The following is a 9,379-nucleotide window of genomic DNA, read 5'->3' on the forward strand; positions in this document are numbered from 1 at the left end:
ACATACGAAGGGAAATGTCTCAGTTTTTTAAAATAACCATGTACGTGTAAACGGGGTATTTGAAGGTCAAATCTGTCCACATTTGTCTGTACAAGGAGAAGCCATTGTTCCTGTGTCCATGTTATTCAAGATATCAGGTAAATATATACTGCACATCTGATTACATTGAATACCTGTTAAATAGTCATACTGGTATTAGAAGTAGGAAAGTGACAGAGGTCTTCTGCCACCAGATTTTGCGTCCGTATCCCAGTGCTTCGACAGATGATTTTTGCTGTGAATCTGACTTGGAGGTAACATTTTACTGTGATAATATTATCTAAACATGAAAGAAATTAATGTAATGGCTCCATATCTCCATATATTCATATATCATACTTCTTTTTCCCCCTGCACACTGGTGCATTCTGACCGCAGAAGTAGCAATCAGCCAAAGCAAAAAACATCCTTTGACAGATACAGTATGACATAAATTTGAATTCAATGAGCCCTCGTATAATTATGTAAAGATTTGATTTGTAACACATTAAGTTGTCATCAGGACAGTAACTGTAAAGTAATTGCTAGATAATCTAATTGTAATAGTTTCACTATTCATAATGTGTTTTGAGGGAAATTAATGAGATTATCCTCAGATTATTGCCCTAATTAATTGTGGTGAAGTTGGTGTGGTGTTACAGCAGCCTAAAGTTTTTTTCCCAAGAAACAGCTATACATTTGTAAATGTTGTATTAATAATGTATTACACAAATTCCCTTTTTTCACCTGTGGTGATGGTGTTGCTGTTGTTTTAATAACTTAAGATAACCTGTGCTCTGTTACGCAGTTATTCACCAGGCTAAGGTCATTTTAGATTGAGGGAGAAGTGGACGGCTGCTTTAGGAGTTTCGTGGACTGACTCTGACTGAGTGTATTCATGGAGCCAGTAGATGATCTCTGTATGAATCTCTGCTGCTGTCTGCATATGAAATATTTCTTAACCCTTTCTGGCTGTATGACTTTAATGCCAATTTTTCACATCTTTTCTCTTTTCATATGTCTCATTGGCCTCCCACGCGATATATTTGTCCAAGCAACAAAATGAAAATAAATACATTATACTGTAAGTTTTTAGAAGCTAAATCAGTGCCAAAGATCTGCTGAACCTGCTAACAAATATTCTGAGGTTGACTGTGTTTTATGAAAACATGGAAATGAAGTGGAAGTGTAATGATTGCAAAATCCAACATACACCAATGATGATTTTGTATAAGCACAAAATGTTACTGTTATTATACCTTACCAAAGGCAAAAAGGTATCCCAAACAACATCTAACTGTAACTCCAAGGTCATACAATCACTGCAAATGTATTTTAATATAATGACAAATTTATGGGCAAAATGTCCTCCCAAAATGGAATCACTAATATAGAATTGTTGAATATGTAATTCATAGGAAATTGGGTTGGAGTTAAATATTTATTTGAAACACTTGATAAAGTAACAGTAAAATGATCCCAAATCCACCCTTTTTTCCATCCCCAGTGCTTTAATGCCTGTGGTGAAGGCCACTCTTGAGGCATGAGTAACCATAGTAATTTATGGACACTGTGTGTAATTGTAGTGTTCTGCTAGGACAAGAGGCATGAAATCACAACCTGATATTTTTTGGGGTCTTATTATAGACAAACGTGGACACAGTAGGATACTAAGAGGAAGAGAGAGAGAGAAAGAACAAGTAGACCCTGACACAGTTTACATAGTGAATTTGTCACATTAAAACATAATATTCTATTGAAATAGTATTCACAGTGCATGTTTGCCATATTTTCTTTTCTTATTTAAATTATCTAAGTAATGTTAGTATGTTGAGTACTGTTTGAGATTCAAGATTCATTTTGTATTTAATTTAAATGTTCAAGACATTTTCTTCTGTTTCTACAGGTTTTGGTATAAATAGCTGAAAATCAATTACGCTGTAGCTTCTGTCTTTACCTTTCTTTTAGGTTCAGGCTCAATTACAGCCTGCAACATGAAGCAGCAGCAATAAATCACATGTTTTGCTGGATTAGAAACAAAAACAACCTTCAAAAACAACCTTCAAATACGTTTTTGAAACTGCATCAAAAATGTGACAGAGAATGAAAAACCTCCACCTTTGAAGTAGCTCCAAGTGCATTATAAAAAAGTCTGTATTAGCCACCACATCCACAGAATGACACCTACATTTCAGGAAATTGTGTGATTCACTCTGGTTATGTATTTATGTATTTCTTAAATCTAATTATCTTAGTCTCTTGGTTTACAGCTTAGTTGGTTTACAAAAACGTGCAAAAAGACGTGGTTCTCCATGGTTCTCCATGGTTCTGATCTTGTGGCTGGGCCCGGCTAGGGTGCTATCCTGGCTGCTCTCTCTCTCTCTCTCTCTCTCTCTCTCTCTCTCTCTCTCTCTCTCTCTCTCTCTCTCTCTCTCCCCCCCCCCACCCACACCAGTGGGAAGGTAGCTGCCAGCAGGAAGATCCAGCCAATAACTTACAATGTCTAATCATTGACTTCACCTATTGCCTATCATAGATAAAACCCCTGTAAGTGTTTCCTGGTTGCTGAGTCTTGAGTTCACCTCTCATGCCTGCTTCTTCCAGAGAAAATGTTAGCACAGTAGATTGACAGAGGCCAAGTAAGGGTAGTTAACTAGCATCGTTGGTTGTAGTGTTTTTGTTTTGCCAGGATAGATATCAAAAAAATTATACTGATTTTTCTAATAAAAAGTTTAAGTCAACACCATCCTCATTACAAAAATAGCTTTGGTAGTTTGTTCAAACACATTAAACAACATGTTTACATTTTTGTGACAAATTACCTCTTTTTGTATGTGAATAATGATTGTTCTCTCTCAGAAGAAGTGGTGTCATGTTGTTATAACCCCACAAAAACTCTTAGAGAGGAGGTCAGTGTAGATACTAGAAAACTGTCAGAATTTGACATCAACATTTTTTTGTTTCTTTTAATCCTAACCAGGATCCTACCCTAACCTTAATCAAGTACTTTTAGTAGCGTTAACTTAACCTAATCCTAACCACAGTGGCCTCCTGTATTTATTACGGGAGCAAAGCTGGAATTAAGGTGACAACGTATAAGAGCGCCAGAGGTCAAACAAACAGGACTTTCATCCAGGAGACTGGGGTTTGTGTCCCTTTTAGTAAACGTCAAGGTTTTTTATGAAACAAACATGCGTAAGAGAAAGTTATGATTCCAACCCAAAACCATAATCTTTTTTTAAACTTAACTAATTTTGGTGCCTTAACATAGCCATGTGTTTCAAACAATGACAGTTAAGTTTAGATATGAGGACAGAAAATGCTCCCGTGGGTCGTATTTCCTGCTACTGCAAGGGGCGCTAATTTAAGAAACGCTCCTGTGGGTTGTATTAGATGGTAGGAATAAACTACCTGTATCATCATTTGGTTTGTAGGACTTGTTGAACCATGAGTTGGCAGATCTGAAAGGGCTTAATGAGTTATTTTGGAAGGCATTGAGAAACTTTCTTTTAAGTATGAGGACTTGTTGGGCAAGTCATACAACCGATTGGACCGCCAGCACAGAAAATGCTAATATGGGTCAGTGACAATCTTTTTTGTCTTTTGGTATGAACACTGGTTATATGCGTTTCGCTCATAATGATAATGACTATCAAACAATAGCCATCATTTTATCCCTAACTTATTTTGTCTTTTACTTAAAGGTACCTGTGTAGTTTCTGCCCATTAGAAACTATATGGGGCAATGTTTAATGTTGGTTTCTTTTTCATTTGATCTTGTGCATGTGCACAAGAACACAAATTCACACGCACGTGTATGCTGGTAATGAAATACGCATTACAGCCAATGGTTTCACACCATCCCTGTTGTACAGGTGGCAGTAATGCACCAACAGAGGCAGGGAAGAAGAAAGGAGTAAGGGAAAATGGATGTGAACAATGCAGGTTTTAGACCTTTAAGAAATGTAAGCTTTGCAAATGTTCCTTGAAGAAGAAAACACATTCAGCATGTTTGTTAATACCTCAAGGACAGGCACATGGACACATAGACATCAAAAGGGGCTTGAGAACTTGTCCTTTTTCTTCCTCGAGAAAACGTGCCCTTTTTTTATTAATAAATATAGCCTATATATATTCCTGTTTGCATACAGCTTCCCTGTCGAAAGAATATATTTCTTTAATAAAAAATCAACACATCAGATCAGGAGATGAGACTTTGTCGATCCCTCTCTCTCTCAAAAAAAATGAACGCGCAAAAAGACTGTGCACTGTAGCGCTCTCCATGGTACTGATCTTGTGGCAGGGACCGGCTATGGTGTTCTCGCTCTCTCTCTCTCTCTCTCTCTCTCTCTCTCTCTCTCTCTCTCTCTCTCTCTCTCTCTCTCTCTGCGATGCATCTCCTCTTACCACACACACACACATACACACACACACACATACACACACACACACACACACATAGAGGCAGACAGGCAGGCAGAAAGGCAGCAGTCCCTTCCAGCTTCTACCTCAGAAAGTGTTTCTTGGCTTGTGTGAAGGTGAGTGGTGATGAACAAAAGACTTAGCAGCCAGTGCCTCGAGTTTACAGCTAATTAGCCAAAAGACAAAACAAATAGTTAACTTCTGTCTTGCTAACATGCATGAGCTACGTAATAAGTTAGCTAATGTTTAGCTGAAGCATCATGGCCCTACAGGCTAATGTACTGTAAACGGAGACACTCCAGGTGAACAGCTACAGTAAAATCTGTGTCTAATAACGTCATTACAATCACTACATTGATATGCAAATTAGTGGTTAACTAATTAAAATGCGCTAATTTGCATTCATCTGACAAGGCACTGCAGGTGAACAGGATAAACAAAATACCGTAAACATGTTACAACAGAACTTCCCCAGTTAATGAGTTGAGAGGCTTTCCCCCTTAAATGTTAGGTATAGATTAATTTAGAAGAAATCTACAGATGCAGCCCAAAACAAATACCATCTAGATGTGTATTTTGGAAGTTTTATTTCCTTTAGAGTAAAAGAAGACATGAAAGCAAAAAAGACCAACATCTCTAAATTGACCACAACATGAAAAAAAGTGTCATGCATTAAACAGTAACTTCATCATTTGGATGGTAGGCTCCTTATCTAATAATAACAGTGTTTTTCATTATTGGTGCAGTATTTTGTAAAATTAACAAAATTGCAGCAACAGCCTTCTTCAGTTTAGAGTGTTTTTTGTTGAGATTTTTCAAAAAGATTATTTTTTTTTCAAAAAATAAGTTTTATTTATTCCAATTACACTAAAAGATTTTAAATGATTTATTGCCATTTGCAAAACAAACAAAACTATGTCCCTTTCCTTGGTGCAGTCACTTGTTCTAAATATATACTTGAAACTAGTAGCATAGAAAACATGCACATTGTGGCAGTTTCCTTTGGGTTTTTGTGATTAACCTTATGAATACTAAAAAAGTATCTGTGAACTGATTATTTTGTTAAGTATTTATTAAATATGTTAAACAATTGCGTAAGGGAAATAAGATAAATTGGTAAGGTAGTCAGAGTTGTGTTAATATATTTAATGTTTTGTTTAAATTTCAAGAGACCCTGCCACACAAAATGTCTGCGCACGTCCCTGCTCAAGGATAACACACAATGCATTTGGGTGAGAAGCACTGAATGTGAACAGAATTTTTTTTTTAAACTTCAGAGGGCTCCTTTTTTAAAGTTCTAAATGTGTAGTTCATATGTCAATACAGTTAGCACTAAAATCTTACAGTATATTACCTAACCGACAAAAAAATAAAAAAGGCTCATTGTTTCCAGTTTTTCACATACAAAATTTATGATTTTTAAAGGCAATATTGGTTTACGTTAAATTTTCAAATTCTATGTTCCCACATGCCAACATCTATTCTGCGTCCAGCAGTGAAAGAACATTGTTCCCTGGGGTTTACAGTAAAATTCTACAGTATAGGGCCCTCTCATGGTGAGCACAGCTGCAAATATATACATTTCTTTTATATGTATTTCTTTTATATTCTTTCTTTATATATCTGTATTTAATTTTCAATAAGCCACCACTGAAAATGAAATAACTCATGCATTCATTTGAGTTTATGTTCCCTAGCTGTTCAATAAAGCTTGAAGTCATGATGAATATTGATAGGACGAAATTAATATGGTAAGCTGTTAATTGATATTACACCAGCTGTACAGAGGAAGAATGAAAATTGGAGGGAAAAAAAAAGACAGAGAGGATTTGTGGTTTCTTAAATGGCTCAGTGCTGTAATTTGTACTACATAAAAGAAGGAACCAAGTCCTGAAGGTTGAACCTCTCATTATAAACAATGAACCCACAACAAAGGCTCTCACATAAGCATTTGCACTACACTAACTACCAACTAGGACTAAGACTATTATTCTGAATGCCATTCTTTTAAAACAATCTTTTTGTGTGTCCTTTGCAGGGTGTGTTATTATTATTATTATTATTTATATTATTATATTCTTACTCCCTTCTCATGTTCAACTAGTTTCTTTTGGAACAAGTTTTAAGAATTCTCTTTGACTTTGCAAAAACCCTAAAAGGTTTGTTTTGTTTAAATGTTGATATTTCTCTCTGCTTCGGTCTATTCTGATGTTCTGCCAGACAGTTCCTCAGCAACGGAAAACACATATTATCCCTCGATAGCAACTTCCCTTCACACTCCCACCCCGGTCCTCAAAAAACATGAGCATGCACCTCTTCAGCATCTCTGTTTCCCCAGGCCTTCTGCTGCAAAGGCAAAAAACGAGTCTCCTCTTTGATGTTGAAGTGTAATGCAAGTGGCACGATGAACACTGTATACCATTGTGGTAATAGGAAACAAAGCCCAACGAGGTGAGAAGGTGCGACCCCTGACTTTTCAGTCCTCCTTTGCACTCCCACCTACAATCACTAGCACTTCTCATTAAAGGGCACTTCCCATTAGAGTGTATCAGTCCCTCAGAGTCTATGGCTACAAGGCTTGGCTTATTTCTCATCAGTCCCATGCTGCATTCATTATGTCTTCTCTTTTCCTCTATTCATCTTTTCAGATTAATATTCCTGAAACGAAACGAAAGTTTTATTTGAAAAACAGCACCTATAGATAAGTTGGGTTGGGCCCCCATAGATAATCAATGTGAAAGAGCCTGTCTTAAATACAACTCCAGTATTGAATTAGATGAAGATCTGGGTTAAAAACAAGTATTTAATGTGCCTTTTTCTGTGAAAGTATCCTGCCGGTTGAATCAGAGATACCACAGATGCTTTTGAACACAAATCTCTGCACAGATGGTCTGAAAAACAATCACAGAAACACCTTCAGGTTGCTGCCAAAGACATTACTAACATCATATAGTGCAAGGTAAATAAGTTTCACTAGTGAGTGAGCCAAACGAATATATTTCAGCTATATATATATGCTACATATGAATTGGATTTGTTTAACTGACCAAAAAATCATTACATTACATTTATAATGTTAACATTTATTGGGTAAAACCTATTGATGTGATGCTGCATGACCATGATGCCCAGTTTTGCAAATTTCTGAATGTGGTCCTCCATTCATTTGAGCATATGTTCCCAAATGAGGGTCAGGACCCCCCCAAAGGGTCACAAGATAAATCTGAGGGGTCCAGAGACAATTGATAGAAAGGAAATCAGACGAAACATACAGTATTTGTGTTATTCCAAAATGTATTGATGTTTTTAAACCTATTTGTAGTCCTCACCAGCGAATTGCTGGATATGTTTACATCTGGCCCCTAAAAAGGACAAATCACTCAATCACAATCTGTGAGAGCAGTCAAAAAACTTCCTTTGAAGGGGTTTCAAACAAAAAACATTGGGAACCACTGCTTTACACATATCTTTTTTTTTAAATAAACATTAGATACTACTAATAAACAAAAATGGCATTAAAACAATGTAATTTCTCAAGTATAATCACGTTTTCTTTAAGTATGTACTAAAAATCTAAAAGCTAAAATCTAAAATAACTGCTGAAGATATCACCACCATTGGTGCTTGCGCTTCATCTGTGTTGCCTCTTGTAAATGTGGCTCCACAACACAAGACCTGTATCGCTTGTGAGACAATCCACCTTAAAATCTTCAACTATCAGTTTCAGTATTAATATTGGATGTAGGAAAGTAGAGCATTTACGTAATTCTCGACTCGAACCCACATGTCTGCCAGTTGCCAATCTTTGGACTTTTGTGCAGAGATTTTAGTCACACTCTATCCAGCTGACATTCTGTTTTTTTATAAGTGAACAAAGATCAGGATGCAGACTTTTCATTTCTCCGACTGTGTGGAAATCTGATATTTTCTCATCACAAATGATGAAGAAGGGCATTCAAAAAAATGGGTCTTACAGATAAAACATGAGACTAATGTAGGCTGATATAGGAGTTTAGTGTGTGGCGGCTGCTCTGCAGGTCTCCATCAGGTATCCCTCAGAGTATTGCATCAGTCACTTAAAACATCAATTTGTAGTACATTCCAATTAATATTCTTCAACTCACTCTCCAAGCTTGGGAATTCCTGTATGTTGATCGTTATAAATACAGCTCTGGAAATGTTTTTTTCGTTAAAAAACTTAATTTTAAGGTTTATGTAAGGTTTATGTGAATCTTTATTACCACAGTGTCTAAGCATTTAGCAGGTCCACAATAGAACTAAAATGGAACAAACACACACACACACACACACACACACGCACACACGCACACACTTCAGTACCTGTCTATACTTAACAGGTTCAATACAAGTGCAAACTCAATACACCAATCTAAACTGAATGGGTGTATATGACATGGATGAAAACAAGAGAGCAGGGAAAATGGGACCTCAGCTGATTTATAGCTTCTCTTTCCACCAGGTGTTTTGATGGCAGTAATCCTTGTCTCTCTGTCTCTTTATCAGCCAAAAGCAGAGGAGCTCTGCTGCAAAGATGGCCTCTTAGCCTGCCCAGGTCTCTATTGGATTATCTTTGCTTTCAAAAAGAATTACTGGTGTTATCGAGTTTTGCGCCCATGTTGGTTAGTGATTTGTTTTCTTGTACTTGTGACAACTTTAGCTCTATCCATTGTCTTACCAGAAACTCTGAACTGAAATTGACTTGCTTCACAGAATCCAGTGTTGTCAGAGTGTAGGTCGACACAAAATACTAAAATAAATAGAATTCAAAGTTAATAGAGGAATTTCAATATAAGTTATCCATCATTGTGACAATATTGCCAGTGCTCATGTTGGGAAAGCTTGTCTGGACATTGTTTTAGGAAATGGACCTCATAAAAGTAAGCAACACACTGACTATAAAATATCCCGATTCTTTAAG

The sequence above is a fragment of the Perca fluviatilis genome, chromosome 3 (genome assembly GCF_010015445.1).
Source record: "Perca fluviatilis chromosome 3, GENO_Pfluv_1.0, whole genome shotgun sequence".
Lineage (NCBI taxonomy): Eukaryota > Metazoa > Chordata > Actinopteri > Perciformes > Percidae > Perca > Perca fluviatilis.